The following is a 20,029-nucleotide window of genomic DNA, read 5'->3' as shown; positions in this document are numbered from 1 at the left end:
TGACTCATAATAGCAACTTAGTGGTTCGTTATGGTGAACAAAACATGCAGATACTTATATATAACCTGTGTATATAGTGTAATAACCGACAAAGTATTTGTTCACTGTTTGATGAATATAATTGAATCAACAATATGCACACCATATTTTTGAGTACAGCGATGATTCACTCATTTTATTATATAAATATATCACACTACACATTATTGAATAATATTACAGCAAAAAAACAACGAAAAATCAGAGACATTGAAATAATTAGGTAATTATCTCTTTGTGGCAACTCCGGCCTGACAGCTGGCAAGCAACACACCGCCTGGCACGCATGCTGAGTCAGCGCCTGTTTTTTGCCAGACTTCCCCGCCCTATAGCGGACAATATATGCCACTTACGATTTTTTTATTATTTTTCCCATGATCAGTGAACACAAATTAAGAGGTTAGGAAGAAAAATAAAAAAAGATTTTTTTTTTTTATGCGCCTGTGGGTGTCAAATGGTATACTGTATAGCCATGCGCCATTTAAAGGTTAAGGGCGGAGGGCTTGGAGGACGGCTCTGCCCCTGGGCCTCTGTTCCTGGTTCCCGGGGCTGTGGGGGATGCCTGCTAGCAGTTCTGGGACAGTTTGCCCCTGCCTGGGTTTTCTGCTTTTGGGCGGAGTTTTTCGCTCATCCAGTCTGCTAGCTTCCCACTTTTGCTGGCGTGTTTTCGTATCTTTTGCGTTTGTCACAGCCCTCTGTTCTGGTGGCCATTTTCTTCTGCCGAATTCCCGGCGTGGCCACCAGGGCGGCGTTGAGGTTTGTTTACATGCACCTGGGTGTGTGAGCGAGAGTCTTGGGTGAGTTTTTTCACCTTTTTCAGGGGTTTTATTCTCCTGTTGTCGTTTCTTTGCTTTTCTGGTGTTTTCTAACCATTTTCTGTTCCTCTGGGAACGTTTGAGCGTTGATTTTACACCGGGTTCTCCATTTTGTCTGTTTTGGGTCTGAGCCCTTGGGTTTGGACTCAGTGTCCCTGGCTGTTATGCTTGCTCCCACACGTTGTCCCTCAGTTTTCGGTCTGTTTTGACCGTTTCCTTGGGGGTTCTGTCTTGGGGCTGTGCTTTCCCTTTCTGTGGTTTATCTCCGCTGTCAAATGTGGTGGTTTGGGCTTCCCCTGGTTCGATTCCAGGTTCCTTTGGGTTATCTTGAGTTATCTTGACATGATTTCGGGGCTTTAGTGTCCCCGCGGCCCGGTCCTCGACCAGGCCTCTACCCCCAGGAAGCAGCCCGTGACAGCTGACTAACACCCAGGTACCTATTTTATTGCAAGGTAAGAGGGTCATAGGGTGAAAGAAACTCTGCCCATTGTTTCTCGCCGGCACCCGAAATCGAACCCGGGACCACAGGATCACAAGTCCAGTGTGCTGTCCGCTCGGCCGACCGGTTTTTTGGTTTTGTTGCAGAGGTTTCTTCCCCTTGGGCCCTCTTTGAGGGTTCAGGGGGCTTTGTTTCCTCGTGTGTGACCCGGTTCTGCCTTCTCGGGTTCTGGGGTCTTCCTGGCTTGCAGACTGATCTTTTTGGGTCTTTGCACGTGTTGTGGTCGTGCTGGGACTTTAGGGTTTTGTTGTCGAGGTGGGCCTTTTGATGCAGTTTTGTGCCTTCTTCGCCTGGCCAGCGTGGTGCTCTCTGCCCACTGGTCGGCGGCTTGTAATTTTCTTTTCACGTGCATGTGTGTGTGTGTACACATGTACATGTACATGTGTACACTGTGTAATTACCTAAGTGTAGTTACAGGATGAGAGCTACGCTCGTGGTGTCCTGTCTTCCCAGCACTCTTTGTCATATAACGCTTTGAAACTACTGACGGTCTTGGCCTCCACCACCTCCTCACCTAACTTGTTCCAACCATCTACCACTCTGTTTGCGAAAGTGAATTTTCTTATATTTCTTCGGCATCTGTGTTTAGCTAGTTTAAATCTATGACCTCTTGTTCTTAAAGTTCCAGGTCTCAGGAAATCTTCCCTATCGATTTTATCAATTCCTTTTACTATTTTGTATGTAGTGATCATATCACCTCTTTTTCTTCTGTCTTCTAGTTTTGACATATTTAATGCCTCTAACCTCTCCTCGTAGCTCTTGCCATTCAGTTCTGGGAGCCACTCAGTAGCATGTCTTTGCACCTTTTCCAGTTTGTTGATGTGCTTCTTACCATATGGGCACCACACAACCGCTGCATATTCTAGCTTTGGCCTAACAAAAGTCGTGAACAATTTCTTTAGTACATTGCCATCCATGTATTTAAAAGCAATTCTGAAGTTAGAAAGCATGGCATAGGCTCCTCACACAATATTCTTTATGTGGTCCTCAGGTGATAGTTTTCTATCTAGAACCACCCCTAGATCTCTTTCTTTATCAGAATTCTTTAAAGATTTCTCACATAATATATAGGTTGAGTGGGGTCTTTGTTCTCCTATTCCACATTCCATAACATGGCATTTATTAACATTAAATTCCATTTGCCAAGTGGTGCTCCATATACTTATTTTATCCAGGTCATCTTGAAGAGCATGACAATCATCTAAGTTTCTTATCCTTCCTTTTATCTTAGCATCATCAGCAAACATGTTCATATAATTCTGTATACCAACTGGTAGATCATTTATGTAGACAATAAACATTACTGGTGCAAGAACTGAACCCTGTGGTACTCCACTTGTGTCCTTTCTCCACTCCGATATATTGCCTCTGATCACAGCCCTCATTTTTCTATCAGTCAGAAAATTTTTCATCCATGTTAGAAGCTTACCTGTCACTCCTCCAATATTTTCCAGTTTCCAGAACAACCTCTTACGTGGAACTCTGTCAAAAGCCTTTTCTGGGGGGAGCCCCGTCGGCTCCCCGGAGCTTTACCGGCTGATATGCTAATGTCAGACTTTGGCATCAGTCATGTATATGGAGTTCTAGGGCCTACCGGGGACCACGAGCCAGAACCTGGCCCCCTCAGAGAGGCAAGGGGAGCAATGGTCTATAGAAACCCCCGTGTGATTGGAAGCATTCTATGTCTGCCATCGACCAGGTCAAGCATCCAGAAAGGTAAGCATTCCAAAACAAACCCCTATTCTGGTGAAAATTGCTACCTAAAGCCGAACTAGTGGATAGAACTCTTCAACAGAAAACAAGGAAACTAGTATGACGTCATACGTCACCGCGCCGCTGTCTGCGCAGCTCCCCCCTCCCCGGGAGGGGAAAGGGGGAGCCCCAGACCTCCCACGCCGGCTATCCACCCATCAGTTCTTCGGCTGATGCTATAGGCAATGGTTATGTGCTCCGGCTCCAGTGGTTGTTTCAGCACTGTACCTAGAGTGTGGTGTCTGTTTTCTAGGTGGTGCGTGAGCCGGGAGTGATTCTTCAGTACTCGGGCTGCATGCGCCTAGGGTTCCCTTCCCTAGGTGCCCTGTAAGTACTGCCCTTGGGGCTTGGGGCCTTCCACAAGTTCCTTGGGTCCTGCCCCTGCTTGGCCGTTTACTGCTTGGTTTTCGGCCGCTCTTTGTGTGCTCGGGTGTTCTGTCTCCCTTGTTCGCCTTAGAGTAAGGGGCAGTTTTTGCACTGGTGGGGCGCAGGGTACTGTGCAGCTTGTCTTTACCAATCATAGCGGCCGGCTCTGTTCCACTTGGGTACGCTGTCCTCTTGCGTGGTTTTCTTTTTCTTTTTGTTTATCTACCTGGTGGGGGGGGTCTGCCTTCGTTCTTGCCCCTTGTGTCCCTTGTGCTCTGAGTATTTTCTGGTGGTACCCCTGCTAGGTCCCCGTGAGTGTACACATCCCGGGGGTTCAGCTCTTAGAAAGTTGTTTGGTAGCTTTGGGTGCCGGTTAGCAGTACCCTGCCTGGAATTACCTAAGCGCGAGTCCTCTTATAGTAAACGCTCGGGACCCTGGGAAACCCCTGGGGGCGCGCGGGTCCGATGGATGTGACCCCAGAGTCCTCCCCTCGCTTCCAGCGAGTTTGAGGGTTGCTCTCACCCTTTGTCTCTGGGTGACTCTCTGTTTTGCCTCCGTCTGCTGCCTGTGGGGTCGGTGACACCTTCGACCCGGAGTCCTGCGAGTTTGGTTGCTCGTTGTGGCTCGGTTACCCAGTTGTGCTAACAAAGCGGGTGCGGGCAGCAGGGGCGTTGCACTTGAGCCTTGGTGGTGGCAACGTTCTCGTGGTTTCCTCCCCGGGAGCCCCGGGGCTGCCCCGTTGTAGTTCGTTTTGGGACTTGGGGGTGTTGGTGGCTTCGGTTCCATCCACGCCCCCTTGTCTTTTCCCTGGATCACCCTTCCTGCCTGCATCTGGTTCCTTACCGTCTGTAGGTTCGGGGCGGGGTTTTTGATGGTGTTGAGACTCGGGCAGTCTCGGGGAATTCCCCTTCCGGGGTAGTGACGGGGGCATTTGAGCCTGTTCCTCCAGCCGTGTTGTACGTGTCTGCCAGTGGGCTCCCTTCATTAGTGTTTTCACGGCTGCCCCGGTTTTCTGGTACGGCCGGAGCTTTGGGGGAACGGCTCGGCCCCGGGGCCTGTCGTGCAGGTTCCCGGGGCCGGGTAAGGGCCTGACTTGGGGGGCCTTGGCCGTGTTGGACCCCGTGGGGGTTTTTATCCCCCTCTAGGCGGGGCTTGTGGTTACGCGGAGTGGGGTTTTTCCTCCCCACTCGGCGTACGTGCTGTTGGGCGTCGGCCTCTCCCCGGGCTCGGTTCCTTGGCCTTTGAGTCGGTTGGTTCCGTCCTGTGGGTGGATGTTTCCTCCCACCCCTTTTTGGGACGGTGTTTTCGTCATGTTTCCCCGTTCGATGGGGTTCTGCGTGACTTCTGATCTCGGGTGCGCCTGCGCCTTCGTGTGCCTTCGGGACTAGTGTTGGCTTCTGTGTTCTCGAGGGTACGGGAAGGTTTTTCGCTACTTCCCGCATTATTTGAACGTCTGTCGGCTCCTCGTCCTTGTCGCCCTGTTGGGCTGCTTGTCGCCCTGTTGGGCTGCTTGTCGCCCTGTTGGGCAGCTTGTCGCCCTGTTGGGCTGCTTGTCGCCCTGTTGGGCTGCTTGTTGCCCGGTTGGGCTGCTTGTCGCCCGGTTGGGCTACTTGTCGCCCGGTTAGGCTACTTGTCGCCCGGTTGGGCTACTTGTCGTCCGGTTGGGCTACTTGTTGCTCGGTTGGGTTCCTTTTTGGGCTCTTTGCTTCTTTGGCCGGTTTTATTGTTCCTGCTTCCTCTTTTGGCTACTTTTCTCGTGCAGTAGTCCTGGCTGGCACCTTCCCGCAGGGAGGGTGTGTGGTTCGGCCAGCGTGTTATGCGCATGCGCCGTGGAGTTAGTTTTGGTCCGGGCGGTGTTTCAGTGCTGGTGTTTTGCGCCCTCTTTGCTACAGTGCTTCGCCTCTCGTTCTTCTCCCAGGCTGCGGTATGTGCCCCTTCGCGCCGGGGGTGTCCTGGTGCCCAGTTGTGGGGAGGACACCGAGGTTTTCCCTGTGTCATGGGTGTGGACCGCCTCCTTCGCCTCTCCCTGCTCTCCTGCGGGTCCGGCAGGGTCCGGCTCTGGCGTCTTCACCTGGCGGTGCTCCCAGGTTCTTCTGGGCACGGTAAAGTCGTGTCAAGTTCGTGCCACTATTCGCCAGGTGAGTTTCTGCGGTCTGGCGTCTTTTGGCCGGGCGCTGGATGCGGTGTTGTTTATATACCTGTCTTTATTTAGGTATATTTTTGTACGACTGAGACCGTTCGCACACCAGTGACTGTCCCTTTTTTCAACCCTTCCTGTTCCCCTCATGTGCATGTCCAACCCATGCTGGAGTCATTCAGGGGACCCTCCTTTTTAATGTTGTGAGGTGTGGGGGTTGCAGGGTTGGTTCTGTACTAACCTGGTAAGGCTCCTGGCTGTGCTTGCAGGTTTTGAGCTCTGGCTCTTGGGTCCCGCCTATCTGGTAGAACTTGCGGGATAGTACCAGTGGAGTGCAGTGGTGCTATTGGCACATTTGGGGAACACTGTATTACCATCAGAGGTCTGTGCTTGTTACACGACCTTCTTGCGAGCATAAGCCTTCTTGCTGGTTCGTCCGTGGACTTCCAGGGCGCACTAGCCTGTTTTCGTATGGCAGTTCCGGCCCGTCCTGGTTGTGGGGGTATGTGGGCCGGTGGACTGCTCCTAGCAGCTGCCTGGTGGGCCACCCTTTGGCCGGTCTAGCCTGGCCTTGGGCCGGGCTTCAGGTGTAAAAGAGCTCCCAGTACCTCATCCAGCGGGTATCGAGCGGGGTTTCTCCGCCGTCGGTCGCCTGGTGCAGGTTTCTCGGCCTGCAGGGTTTTGTCGTATCTCCGTTGGTCCTGTCTGGGGTCTGCCTGCTCCGTTCTCTGCCTTTGCAGAAGGGAGTTGCTATTTACATGTTGCATGTTGCAGTGGTGCCTGTTGCTGCTGCTGCACGTGTGCATTGGTACCGTGTTTCACGGTGGCGTGTCCTTGTTCCTGTGTCCGGTTGTGGAGTGGCACTTTGCTGCCGTTTTGTGCCTGGGGGTTTTTCTGTCCCTGCCTGATTGTCCCCCCCTGGTTGTTCTCCTGGGGTTTTTGTGCTTCTGCTCTTTCTTCCTGCCTCCTCTGCAGCAGGGATGTTCTGCGTGTGTTCTTAGGCGTTGGTCAGCCTGTGTCCTGTGATGTGCTTCTTTGTCTCGGTCTATTGCAGTTGTTTGTACCCCTTGGTTCGGGTACTGTTCTGGCGGCGACCCTTCCGCCTTCTTTGGTTTCCTAGCTTGCCCTGCCGGTTGGTTTTTTTTTGGGGTCTTGCGATGTCTCGCGTCAGACCCGTCGTTCTGAACTCCTGGCGGGCTTGCATGCTTTGGGGAGTTTTTCTGTTCGGCAGAGGTTCCATCTCCTTGTGCTGCCTGGGTTTCGGTGGTCGCGCCCGAGATCTTCCCGCGGCTCCGTTTTTTTCCTGGGCTCGGAGGGGCCTTGTCGGGGCTGCTTATGTTCTGCCTCGCGGTCTCACCTCCGGTTGGTGGTCGGGTGGCTTCGTGGTAGGTGTCCCACCTGCGTGCTTCTCTTGGCGGCAGTATGGGGTATTTTGGCGGTCCTTCCTTTTCCTGTCCCTTCTTAGGTGGTTACTCTTGTTAGCTTGGTTTACTCTCGGCTTGGTTTTCTGGTGGGGGTTGGGGGCCGTCGTCTTGCCACATACTGTCGCCTCTTTTCGTGCGGCGCGGGCGGAGCCGCTTCAGCTTGCTTTCGGTCTTGGTGTTGCTTCTGCACCGTTAGTCAGCTGTCTTGTGCGTCTTTTCACCTCCGGCCTGTTCGTGCGCCGCTTGCACCATCCTGGTCTCTGGTCAGTGTGCTCTGTCTTCTCCTCGGTTGGTAGTGCCCCTTCGGCTCCGGTGTGTTTTTTCGTCCGGCTCTTTCCTTTGGGCCTTTGCCTCTGGGGGTCGAGTCGCTGAGTTTTCTTGCTCCTTCGGTTTTAGCATTATGGTTGTTTGGTGGCCGCAGTCTCCATCTTTTCTGGCGCGGGGTGGGGCTGCTGCATTCTGGAGGGGTCCAGGGTTTGTTGGTGCTTCGTTGGTCTGGCCGGGGGTGTGTCATTTGTGTTCAGTGGCGGCCCTCCGCTGTTGTTTGCGTGCCACGGCGTTTGGGTCCGGAGCGCGTTTTGCGTTGATCCGGTTCTGTTCTTCCCAGTTCGCGGGTGATAGTGTCCCGGGTGGTCAGCCGTGTTCTTGCGGCTAAGCTGCCTGTGTTCTTCCCTCATGCCTGTGGCGTTCGTGGCTTCGCTGCTCTTACTGCCGTCTTGGCGACGTGGCCTTGCGGTCTTCGGGCATGGATTTTTGGTGTTCGTGCAGGGGCCTTGCTGCTCGTGGTTCTCGGGATTTTCGGGGCTGTGGCGCCTTGGGTTGGCGTTTGCTGCCGGTTGTCTCGCCTCCTTGGGGGGTGCGTGGTGTCCGCCTCCCGGTTCTGTCCCTTTGACCTTCCTCTGTGGGTAGTTAGCTCCGGGGAGCCGACGGGGCTCCCCCCAGAAAACCAGCGTTGAATGTAATGAAACGCCATTTTCTGGGTGAGACCCAGAGGCTCCCCGGCAACCCTCCCTCCCTCCGGTCGGCGTTTTTCGCGTGTTTTGACATCCAGCCTCAGAACTGATGGGTGGATAGCCGGCGTGGGAGGTCTGGGGCTCCCCCTTCCCCCTCCCGGGGAGGGGGGAGCTGCACAGACAGCGGCGCGGTGACGTATGACGTCATACTAGTTTCCTTGTTTTTTGTTGAAGAGTTCTATCCACTAGTTCGGCTTTAGGTAACAATTTTCACCAGAATAGGGGTTTGTTTTGGAATGCTTACCTTTCTGGATGCTTGACCCGGTCGATGGCAGACATAGAATGCTTCCAACCACATGGGGGTTTCTATAGGCCATTGCTCCCCTTGCCTCTCTGAGGGGGCCAGGTTCTGGCTCGTGGTCCCCGGTAGGCCCTAGAACTCCATACACATGACTGATGCCAAAGTCTGACATTACCATATCAGCCGGTAAAGCTCCGGGGAGCCTCTGGGTCTCACCCAGTAAATGGCGTTTCATTACATTCAACGCTGGTTTTTTAGGTCCAGATAGATGCAGTCAATCCAACCATCTCTTTCCAGTAATATCTCTGTTGCTCGATCATAGAAACTGAGTAAATTCGATACACAGGATCTTCCAGATCGAAAACCATACTGTCTGTCTGATATTATATCATTTCTCTCCAGGTGTTCTACCCATTTAGATTTAATTTTTTTCCAATATTTTGACTATTACACTTGTCAATGATACCGGTCTATAGTTAAGGGGGTTTTCCCTGCTTCCACTTTTGTAGATTGGAACTATGTTAGCCTTTTTCCACACATCAGCTACAACTCCTGTAAACAGGGATGCCTGAAAAATCAGTTGAAGAGGAATGCTGAGCTCAGGTACACATTCTCTCAGAACCCATGGTGAAACTCCATTTGGACCAACTGCTTTGTTCTTATTTAGCTCCTTGAGCATTTTTCCCACTTCGTCTCTAGACATCTCTATGTGCTCTATGTTGTTCTCTGGAATTCTTATTGTATCTGGTTCCCTGAAGATTTCATTTTGTACAAACACACTTTGGAACTTTTCGTTTAATGTTTCACACATTTCCTTTTCATTTTCTGTGAATCTATTTCCCATTTTCAACCTCTGAATATTATCCTATACAGGCATACCTCAGAATAAGAGTTTAATCCGTTCCTGGAGACGCCTCGCCTTCCGAAAACTCGCATTCCGAAGTTAATTTCCCCATAAGAAATAAAGGGAAATGAATTAATCCGTTCCTGACTACCCCAAAAACCCCACATCAAACTAAATTTTTATACCTAATTCATCTAAATAAACCTACAAAACTGTGTTCCAGTTATTACTTACCTTGCTGTCGAGTGCTGTAGGCGTATGGAAGATGGTGAGGAGGGGGGAGGAGGAGAGGAGTTACTGTTTGGAAGGGGAGTCCCCTTCCATAATCACATCACATAACCCCATGCCTTGTAACACTATGGATACCACTTCTCTTTCTAAATTTTTCAAACCAGCCCCTGCTTGCCTTAAACTCTTTCTTATCTGCATCACTTGTTGCAGGGGTATTCTTTAGAAGGTCTTCGTGCAACACCCTGGCTTTCTCACAAATAATGGCCTCCGAAACACTATCACCCCTCAACTCCTTGTCGTGTATCCAAATTAATAACAACTTTTCCACTTCTTCAAGTATTTGTGGTCTTTGTGCCGTTAATGTTCTTACTCCTTTTGCCACTTTAGCACCCATAATCTTATTTTTCTTCTTAAGTATAGTGCATATTGTTGATGTGGCTTTGTTGTACTGCCTACAAAGTTCAACAACACGTGTACCGTTCTCATGCTTCCGAATGATCTCTTGTTTCTCCTCTATTGTCATCCTCACATGAGCTTTCTGGCCTTTATCCTTACCACTGGCTTTCTTGGGACCCATGGTGAGATATATAATAACAAATTGTATAGACAAATCACCAAAAATCCAACAAAACACTGAAAATCCGCAAGAAGAATTGATGTGGGGGTAGTCACTGAGCGCGAGACAATAATAAACTGAGGGGCGGAGGGGCGACGAACGCGCTAGGTCGGCTGTACGCGTATCAACAAACTCGCGTCCAAACTCGCCTCCCGAAGTAACCATCGCCTTCCGAGACAAATTTTTGGAGTAAATACACCTCGCCTTCCGAAAACCTCGCATACAGGGACAATCGCATTCCGAGGTACCACTGTACCTGCAATTTGTTGTTTATGAATTTATAGAATAGACCTGGTTCTGTTTTACATTTGTCTGCAATCCCTTTTTCAAAATTTCTTTCTGCCTCTCTCCTCACTGCCGTGTAGTTGTTTCTCGCATCTTTGTATCGCTGGTATGTTTGGGGGTTCGGCCTCTTCCTGTATTGATTCCATTTTTGTCTTTTGGTCTCTGGCCCTCTCGCACTTTTTGTTGAACCAATCCTGTTTCCTAGTTCTGCTTCTCTGTTTTGGTATAAATTTTTTTGTGCCTTTATCATATATTTCACAAAACCTGACATACATCTCATTCACTTCCTTGCCTAGCAACAAGTCTGTCCAATTATACTCACTAAAAATTTTTCTAAGGTTGCCATAAATGTCCTCTTCTAAAGTCAGGTTTTTCATTTGCATCGACCGTCATATTTTCTTCCAGATTATAACGCATTGCATACTTTATTCCCAAAAAGACATGGTCACTTTTACCCAAGGGAGGAAGGTACTGAATGTCAAATATTTCTTCCTCCTTCCTGGTAAATATCAAATCTAGCATGGAGGGGACGTCCCCTTCCCTCATCCTCGTAGCTTGTTTAACATGTTGATACAAGAATGTTTCCAGGATGAGGTCTACAAATTTACAGGTCCAGAAATCTTCTGTTTTAGCTTCACATGCTTCCCAGTCTATGGATTTCAAGTTGAAGTCGCCGACTATCAACAGTTGTGAACTATTGTTATCCACTCTCGCTATGATCTCTCTCATTATTGTTATAAGACCTTCTCGTTTACTATCTAGCTCCTCCTTTGACCATGTGCTGCTTAGCGGTGGACTATATGCATTTATGATCTTTAGTTTATCATCCTCATGGCAGATCTCTAGTGTTATTATGTCAACTTCTTGTGGATTGGCAGTCACTATTTCGTTCACCTTTTGATGTTCTTTCACCAGCACAGCAACGCCACCGCCTTTCCTGATTTTTCTGTCCCGTCTCCGAATTGAGTAGCCCCTTGGGAATATGACCTCATTTAAAATAGCATCTTCAAGTTTTGTCTCCGTGAGTGCAACAATGTCTGGTGTCTGCAGCTGTATTATATCACTTAACTCTAGTATCTTTGATCTTGCTCCATCTATGTTGGTGTATGCAATCTTGAGGCACTTGTTCCCCCTCTTCTTATTTTTCTCTCCCCCTTTCTCTAATGATAAGTTGGTTTGCCTTTATGTACCACTTTACTGGCCTGCCTACCCCTATCACTTTGTAGAAAAAAGATTTGATTTCTTCTTCATTCCTGCTCTCATTTAAACGTTTTGCCTCGGCAAGGTTCAGTTTCAGCTTCTCTCTATCTTCTTTTGAAAGATCTCGTCTTAACGACCACACTTTCCCATCCTCATCACTTTGTAATTTTCTAGCATTCCCTAGTACTTCTTCCATCTGTTTGGTACCATTTAGGGTGATCCTCAAAGGTCGATCTTTCCCTTTTACATATCTGCCTATTCTCCTGTAGTCGCAGACATTCTCTATGGTTGTAAGACCTTCCACGAGGCCAACAATTTTATCTACTACTTTTGCTTCTTCTACAGCTCTTTCTGACCTAGATGTTATCTCCTTTTCCTTGTAGCCAAAAATGATCAGGGACTTACTTCGATCAACTGTGTGTTTGTTTCAGTGCTGGTGTTTTGCGCCTTTTTTTCTCAGGTGCTTGTCTCTCACTCTTCTCCCTTGCTGTGGTATGTGCCCCTTCGGTCCGGGGGTGTCCTGGTTTCCAGCTGTGGGGAGGACACCGAGGTTTTCCCTGTGTCATGGGTGTGGGCTGCCTCCTTCGCCTCTACCCTGCTCTCCTGCGGGTCCGGCTCTGGCTTCTTCACCTGGTGGTGCTCTCAGGATCTTTTGGGCACAGTTGAGTCGTGTCACGTTCATGCCTCGGTTCGACAGGTGAGTTTCTGCGGTCTGGTGTCTTTTGGCCGGGCGCTGGATGCGGAGATGTTTATATACCTGTCTTTATTTAGGTATATTTCTGTACGACTGAGACTGTTCGCACACCAGTGACTGTCCCTTTTTCAACCCTTCCAGTCCCACTCATGTGCATGTTCAACCCATGCTAGAGTCATTCAGGGGACCCACCTTTTTTGTGTTATGAGGTGTGTGTGTTGTGGTGCTGGTTATGTACTCACCTGGTAGGGCTCTCCTGGTTGTGCTTGCAAGGTTTTGAGCTCTGGCTCTTGGGTCCTGCCTCTCTGGAAGAACTTGCGGGATAGTACCAGTGGAGTGCAGTGGTGCTGTAGGCACAATCGGGGAACACTGTATAACTATCAGAGGTCTGCGGTTGTTACATGATCTACTTACGAGCATTCGCCATATTGCCGTTACGTCCGTGGACTCCAGGGCACACTAGCCTGTTATCGAATAGAAGTTCTGGGCCATCCTGGTTGTGGGGAATATGTGGGCCTGTGGGCCGCTCCAAGCAGCTGCCTGGTGGGCCACCCTCTGGCCGGTCTAGCCTAGCCTCGGGCCGGGCTTGGGGGGTACATGAGCTCCCAGTACCCCATCCAGCAGGTATCGAGCGGGGTTCTCTGCCGTCGGTCGCCTGGTGTGCAGGTTTCTGGGCCTGCTGGGTTTTGTTGTGTCTCCGTTGACTCTGTCTGGGGTCTGCCTGCTTCGTTCTCTGCCTTTGCAGAAGCGAGTTGCTATTTACATGTTGCATGTTGCGGTGGTGCCTGTTGCTGCTGCTGCACCTGGTTGATACCTGGTTGATGGGGTTCTGGGAGTTCTTCTACTCCCCAAGCCTGTCCCGGGGCCAGACTTGTGAGAGTTTGGTCCACCAGGCTGTTGCTTGGAGCGGCCCGCAGGCCCACATACCCACCACAGCCCGGTTGGTCCATCACTCCTTGAAGGAAACAATCTAGTTTCCTCTTGAAGATGTCCACGGTTGTTCCTATAATATTTCTGATGCTCGCAGGTAGGACATTGAACAACTGTGGACCTCTGATGTTCATACAGTGTTCTCTGATTGTGCCCATGGCACCTCTGCTCTTCACTGGTTCTACTCTGCATTTTCTTCCATGTCGTTCACTCCAGTATGTTGTTATTTTACTGTGCAGATTTGGGACCTGTCCCTCCAGTATTTTCCATGTGTATATTATTTGGTATCTCTCTTGTCTCCTTTCTAGTGAGTACATTTGGAGAGCTTTGAGTCGATCCCAATAATTTAGGTGCTTTATCTCGTCTATGCGTGCCGTATATGTTCTCTGTATTCCCTCAATTTCAGCAATCTCTCCTGCTCTGAAGGGGGAAGTGAGTACTGAGCAGTACTCAAGATGGGACAACACAAGTGATTTGAAGAGTACAACCATTGTGATGGGATCTCTGGACTTGAAGGTTCTCGTAATCTATCCTATCATTTTTCTGGCTGACGCAATACTTGCTTGGTTATGCTCCCTAAACGTTAGGTCGTTGGACATCATTATTCCCAAATCCTTGACATGCTGTTTTCCTACTATGGGCAAATTCGATTGTGTTTTGTACCCTGTATTATGTTGAAGATCCTCATTTTTGCCGTATCTGAGTACCTAGAATTTATCACTGTTAAACATCATGCTATTTTCTGCTGCCCAATCGAAAACTTTGTTAATATCTGTGTGTAGTTTATCAATGTCTTCAGCAGAGGTAATTTTCATGCTAATTTTTGTTTCATCTGCAAAGGATGACACGAAGCTGTGACTTGTGTTTTTGTCTATATCTGATATGAGAATAAGGAACAGCAGTGGTGCAAGGACTGTACCTTGAGGTACAGAGCTTTTAACTGTGCTTGGACTCGATTTTACTTTTATTGACGGTTACTCTTTATGTTCTGTTCGACAGGAAATTGAGTATCCAGCGCCCTACTTTACCAGTTATACCCATTGACCTCATTTTGTGTGCAATTACTCCATGGTCACATTTGTCGAATGCCTTTTGAAAATCTGTGTACACGAGATCTGCATTATGTTACCAATGCACGTGTGCATTGGTAACGTGTTTCGCGTGGCATGTCCTTGTTCCTGTGTCCGGTTGTGGTGTGGCACTTTGCTGCTGTTTTGTGCCTGGGGTTTGCGTATGGGGGTTTGCTTGTTGTTTTTCGTGATCTTCGGGTCCCTGGCTTGGCCCTCTCATGTGCGTGGGGTTTTTCTGTCCCTACCTGATTGTCCACCCCTGGTTGTTTTCCTGGGGTTTTGTGCTTCAGCTCTTTCATCCTGCCTCTCCCCAGTCGTTTTCCTGGCATCTCCTTTGGTCGGTTTTGCCTTCACTTGCTGCTGTGTTTTGGGGGGGGTCGGTTTCCTCCGCTTCATTTCCTTGTGCGCTCCCTTGTTTCCTCCTCTGCCACAGGGGTGTTCTGCGTGCGTTCCTTGGCTTCTTGGGTGTTTTTTCAGCCTGTGTCCTGTGGTGTGCTTCTTTGTCTCGATCTGTTGCAGTTGCTTGTACCCCTTGGTTCGGGTACTGTTTCTGGTGGCAACCCTTCCGCCTTCGGTTTCCTAGCTTACCCTGCTGGTTGGTTTTTCGGGGTCCTGCGTTGTCTCGCGTCGGACCTGTCGTTTCTGAACTCCTGGCGGGCTTGCTTGCTTTGGGGAGTTTTTCTGTTCGGCAGACGTTCCATCTCCTTGTGCCGCCTGGGTTTCGGTGGTCGCGCCCAAGATCTTCCCGCGGCTTCGCCTTTTCCTGGGCTCAGAGGGGCCTTGTCGGGGCTGTTTACATTCTACCTCGTGGTCTCGCCGCCGGTTGGTGGTCGGGTGGCTTCATGGTAGGTGTCCCACCTGCGTACTTCTCTTGGCGGCAGTATGGGGTATTTTGGCGGTCCTTCCTTTTCCTGTCCCTTCTTAGGTGGCTACTCTTGTTAGCGTCGGCTAAGTTTTCTGGTGGGGGTTGGGGGCTGTCGTCTTGCCACATACTGTCGCCTCTTTTCGTGCGGCGCTGGCGGAGTCGCTTCGGCTTGCTTTCGGTCTTGGTGTTGCTTCTGCACTGTTAGTAAGCTGTCTCGTGCGTTGTTTCACCTCCGGCCTGTTCATGCGCCGCTTGCACCGTCCTGGTCTCTGGTCAGCGTGCTCCGTTTTCTCCTCGGTTGGTAGTGCCCCTTCGGTTCCGGTTTGTTTTTTCGTCGGCTCTTTTTCCTTTTGGCATTTTCCTCTTGGGGTTGGGTCGCTGTGTTTTCTTGCTCCTTCGATTTTAGTGTTTTGGTTGTTCGGTGGCAGCAGTCTCCATCTTTTCTGGCGCGGGGTGGGGCTGCTGCGTTCTGGAGGGGTCCTTGGTTTGTTGGTGCTTGGTTGGTCAGGCTGGGGGTGTGTTGTGTTTTGTGTTCAGTGGCTGCCCTCCGCTGTTGTTGGCGTGCCACGGCATCTGTGTCCAGGGCGCGTTTTGCGTTGGTCCGGTTCTGTTCTTCCCGGTTCGCAGGTGATGGTGTCCCGGGTTGTCAGCCGTGTTCTTGCGGCTAAGCTGCCTGTGTTCTTCCCTCATGCCCGTGGCGTTTGTGGCTTCGCTGCTCTCGCTGCCGTCTGAGCGACATGTCCTTGCGGTCGTTCGGGCATGGATCTTTGGTGTTCGTACGGGGACCTTGCTGCTCGTTGTTTTCGTGTTGTTCCCAAGGCGCCACAAGGCTGTGGCGCCTTGGGTTGGCGTTTACTGCCGGTTGTCCCGCTTCCATGGGGGGTGCGTTCTGTCCGCCTCCCGGTTCCGTCCCTTTGACCTTCCTCTGTGGGTAGTTAGCTCCGGGGAGCCAATGGGTCTCCCCCCAGAAAACCAGCATTGAATGTAATGAAACGCCATTTTCTGGGTGAGACCCGGAGGCTCCCCGACAACCCTCCCTCCCGGTAGGCGTTTTTTTGCGTGTTTTGACATCCAGCCTCAGAACTGATGGGTGGATAGCCGGCGTGGGAGGTCTGGGGCTCCCCCTCCCGGGGAGGGGGGAGCGGCGCAGACAGCGACGCAGCGGCGTGTGACGTCACACTAGTTTGCTTGTTTTCTGTTGGGGAGTAATTCTATCCACTAGTTCAGCTTTTGGTAGCAATTTTAACCAGGATAGGAGTTTGTTTTGAGGCGCTTATCTTTCTGGGTGCCTGTTCCGATCGATGGCAGACATAGAATGCTTCCAACCACACGGGGGCTTCTATAGGCCATTGCTCCCCTTGCCTCTCTGAGGGGGCCCGGTTCTGGCCATGGTCCCCGGTAGGCCTAAGAACTCCATACACATGACTGATGCCAAAGTCTGTCATTAGCATATCAGCCTGGGATAGCTCCGGGGAGCCTCCGGGATTCACCCAGAAAATGGTGTTTCATTACATTCAACGCTGGTTTTTTGTCCATTGTTGTTTGCAGAGTCTGTGGTGGTGCATTTTCTGCAGGCGACTTCACCTAGTTGACGGCCTTTGTCGGACTTGTAGGTTCTCCGGTAGGGGGGGAGGTGGCCATGGAGGTCTTGCCTAGAAGGGTCGTGGCAGGTCTCGGGGTTCCTTCTGTCATCATAAGCCAGTAGTGCCAGATTCAGGGCTGGCACCTCCTCTGGAGCTGTCGGCGTCTGGTCAGTGCAGTGATCCCTCTCGGCGTCGGTTAGGCCCTCGTAGGGGTCGTCGGCCCTTTCACACGTTGCCCTGTTGACAATAGATAGGGAAGAGGCTCACGCTGTTTGCTCTCATCTGGTCCCACGATTCATGGGCATTTCAAGTCGTTTCCTTCGGCCTGTGGTGGCGTTGGGTAGATCCTCCTCCTTCAGGGGGATTGAGGTTGGCAGGGCAGGCCTCGTCTCCTGTGCTCTGTCAGGTCATCCAGGAGTGGGTTCGCTTGGGTGTGGTCAAAACGACAACGTGCCTCAGGTGGGTTTCCCACCTGTTTTCAGTTCCGAAACGGGACTGTGCGGATCTGCGATTCATACTGGACTTGTCTAGTCTGAATCTCTGGGTCTTTTGCTCCTCCTTGCGGATGACCACTCTGTCTCAGGTCCGGCTGCTTTTGGCACCGGGTGCCTGGATGGTGTCTCTGGACCTCCAGAGACACACGTATTGGCACGTCTCGATTCATCCGGGGGTTCAGGGACTGGCTCGGTTTTGTCATGGGGCAACAAGCTTACCACTTTCGTTGCCTTCCATTCGGCTTGAATCTGGCACCTCGAATGTTCACACGCCTTACCCGGGTCGTGGTGACCTGTTTGCGTCTTTTAGGGGTTCGGGTTCTGGCTTACCTCAACGACTGGCTGGTGTGGGGTCCCAGCCAGTCCGTGTTGTCTGCTCGCCAGAGATATGGTTCTTTTCCAGCGCGCCGGGTTCAGGTTCTTGGTGAACTGAAGGAAGTCCCATTTGGTTACCTCTCAGGCTTGGACTTGGCTGGGTCTTGTGTGGGACTCTCGGACCGCTTCCTTGTCTCTCCCTCTGGCGACGCTGTTGCGGCTGCGGTCCTGCCTCCTGCTGTTTTTGGAGGACACCAGGGTCGCACGTCGGTTGTTCGAGTGGCAATGCGAGAGCCTGAACTTCGCCGTGTTGGTCTACCCATTGGGTCGGATCTGGCTTCGGCGGATGTTCTGGTGTTTTCTGGGTCGTCCCTTCTGCACTCTCGTAATCGATGGGTTCGGATCCTGGGAGCCTTGCGCCGGCTGCTCCGTTGCCAGCTTCCTCTGCGGGTTTTCCAGGGTTCTATGCAGTGGTACCTCCCCGAGCCCTCACTCGATGTGTTCACGGATGCCTCATCTCTCGGCTGGGGTTTTGTGACAAGTGCTCACCAGGCCAGCCAGGGTCGGTGGGGTCCGTCCTTCCGTCGAGCTGACGGTGCGGGAGTTTGCGGCGGTGTGGCATTCGCTTCAGAGGATTTGGGTCGCTCGAGGAGCAACAATCCGGCTCCATTCGGACTGCTCCCCGGTTGTTCATTGCCTGAACCGCGGGGTTTCGATGTGGTCCTTGGTTTTTTGGGGCTAGTCGCTTTGGGTGACTCATCTGCTGAGTTCTCAGGGTTTGGCTCTCCTGGCAGTTCATGTTCAGGGGGTGTCAAACGTCCTGGTGGACGACCTATCTCGGTTCATTCCCCTTTCCACAGAATGGACGGTCGACGCCAACTCGTTCAGTTGGCTCTGCCGGACGTATGGGCGCCCCGAGGTGAACCTCTTCGCATCAGCGTGGTCAAAGCATCTTCCAGTTTATGTGGCGCCCTTCCCAGACTGCGAGGCCGTCGGGGTCGATGCCTTTCGGCTGAACTGGTCGAGGTGGAGTTACCTATACCTCTTCCGTCTGGTCCGGTTGTTGCTCCGGATCCTGGCTCGGTTGGAGACTTACCAGGGGAGAGTAGTCCTGTTGGCTCCTTGGTGGCCGGGCCAGCCTTGGTTTCAGGCGCTTCTTGCTCGCTGTCCGTACCCAAGGGTCTTCCCGCGGCTCCGCCTCTTTCAGCAGATCTGTCTGGTCCGGTACGTGGCTGATTCGATCTTCTCCACTCTGTTTCTGGTCTTTTTGACGTGGGTGTATCACCAATTGTATGGTGATCAGGTGGCTTCATTGATGGAGTCCCACCTGCGAGTTTCGTCTAGACGGCAGTATGAAATTTCCTGGCAGTCCTTTCTGCATTTTTGTCTCTTTGTAGGTTGCCTTTGATTTCTGATCGGGTTGTTTTGTCCTTTCTCTCTTGGTTGTTTCAGGACCGTCATCTTATGCCAGATACTGTCGCATCGTATCGTGCAGCTCTGGCGGGGCCACTGCAGTTTGCATTCGGGGTGGATGTCACTTCTGCTCCATTCCACAAGCTTTCTCAGGCATTGTTTCACCTCCGGCCTGCTCATACATCGCCTGAGCTGTCCTGGTCGTTGGACCGGGTGCTCTCTTTTCTCTCTTCTCCTCGGTTTGTGGTTGCCCCCTCGGTTCAGGACTGTTTTTCTAAGGCTCTTTTCTTGTTGGCATTGGCCTCTGGGGGTTGGGTCAGGGAGCTTCATGCTCTCCTCCAGCACAGGGGTTTCTGCTCTTTCAGTCCCGGTGGTCGTTTCGTTCGTTTGCAGCCATCTCCTTTTCTGGCGAAGAATGAGTCTGTTGCTTTCCGAAGGGGTCCTTGGGTTGTTGATGCTTGGTTGATTCGGCCGAGGGTGCATCATGTTTTGTGTCTGTGGCTCTTCGCGGTTATTTGCACGCCACGGCCTCTGTGGCAGAGGACGTGCTTTGGGTTGACCCTGTTTCCCTTCTCTCAGGTTGTCCGCAGGATTATTCGGTCCTGCCAGCCTGCAGTCTAACCCCGTGCCCACGTCTTTCGTAAGTTCGGCGTTCGGCTGCTGTTTTGGTAATATGTCCTGGCCTATCTTTGGGTACGGGGCTTTTGGAGGTTGATCAGAGTCCTGGCTGCACATTACTTTGTTAATGTTCTCCTCGGGCGTGTATAGTCTTGGGTCGCAGGTTGCGGCCAGTTGTCTTGACTTTGAGTTAAGGAGCGACTGACGCCCGCCTCCCGGGTGAGTCCCTTTTTCCTTATCTTTGGTTAAGTAGCTCCGGGAAGCCGAAGGGGCTCTCCACAGAAAACCAGCGTTGAATGTAATGAAATGCCATTTTCTGGGTGAGACCCGGAGGCTCCCCAGCATCCCTCCCTCCCTCCCTCCGGTCGGCGTTTTTTCGCGTTTTTGATACTCAGCCTCTGAACTGGCGAGAGTTGCCTGCATGGTGGTCTGGGGGGAACCCCCCCCACCCCCGTGCATCTCTCTCCTGGGGATGGGGGGGGGGTGCGCAGACGGATGCGCAGCAGTTGTGGTGGTGACGTCATGTTTGTTTCCCATTTTTTTTTTATTGGGGAGTTCTTTTTACTTTTTCGGCTTTCGGTTTG

General features: G+C 51.4%; 1 protein-coding gene across 5 annotated transcripts in view; it reads left to right on the top strand.

The window, feature by feature from the left end:
* Shark (SH2 ankyrin repeat kinase) overlaps positions 1 to 20,029 on the top strand; it is a 433,095-nt gene that overhangs the window by 351,391 nt on the left and 61,675 nt on the right. The gene's annotated exons all lie outside the window — the stretch shown is intronic.

Source organism: Procambarus clarkii, chromosome 79 (genome assembly GCF_040958095.1).
Source record: "Procambarus clarkii isolate CNS0578487 chromosome 79, FALCON_Pclarkii_2.0, whole genome shotgun sequence".
NCBI lineage: Eukaryota > Metazoa > Arthropoda > Malacostraca > Decapoda > Cambaridae > Procambarus > Procambarus clarkii.
Note: the sequence above shows the minus strand (reverse complement) of the source record. Positions and strands in the feature narration are given on the sequence as shown.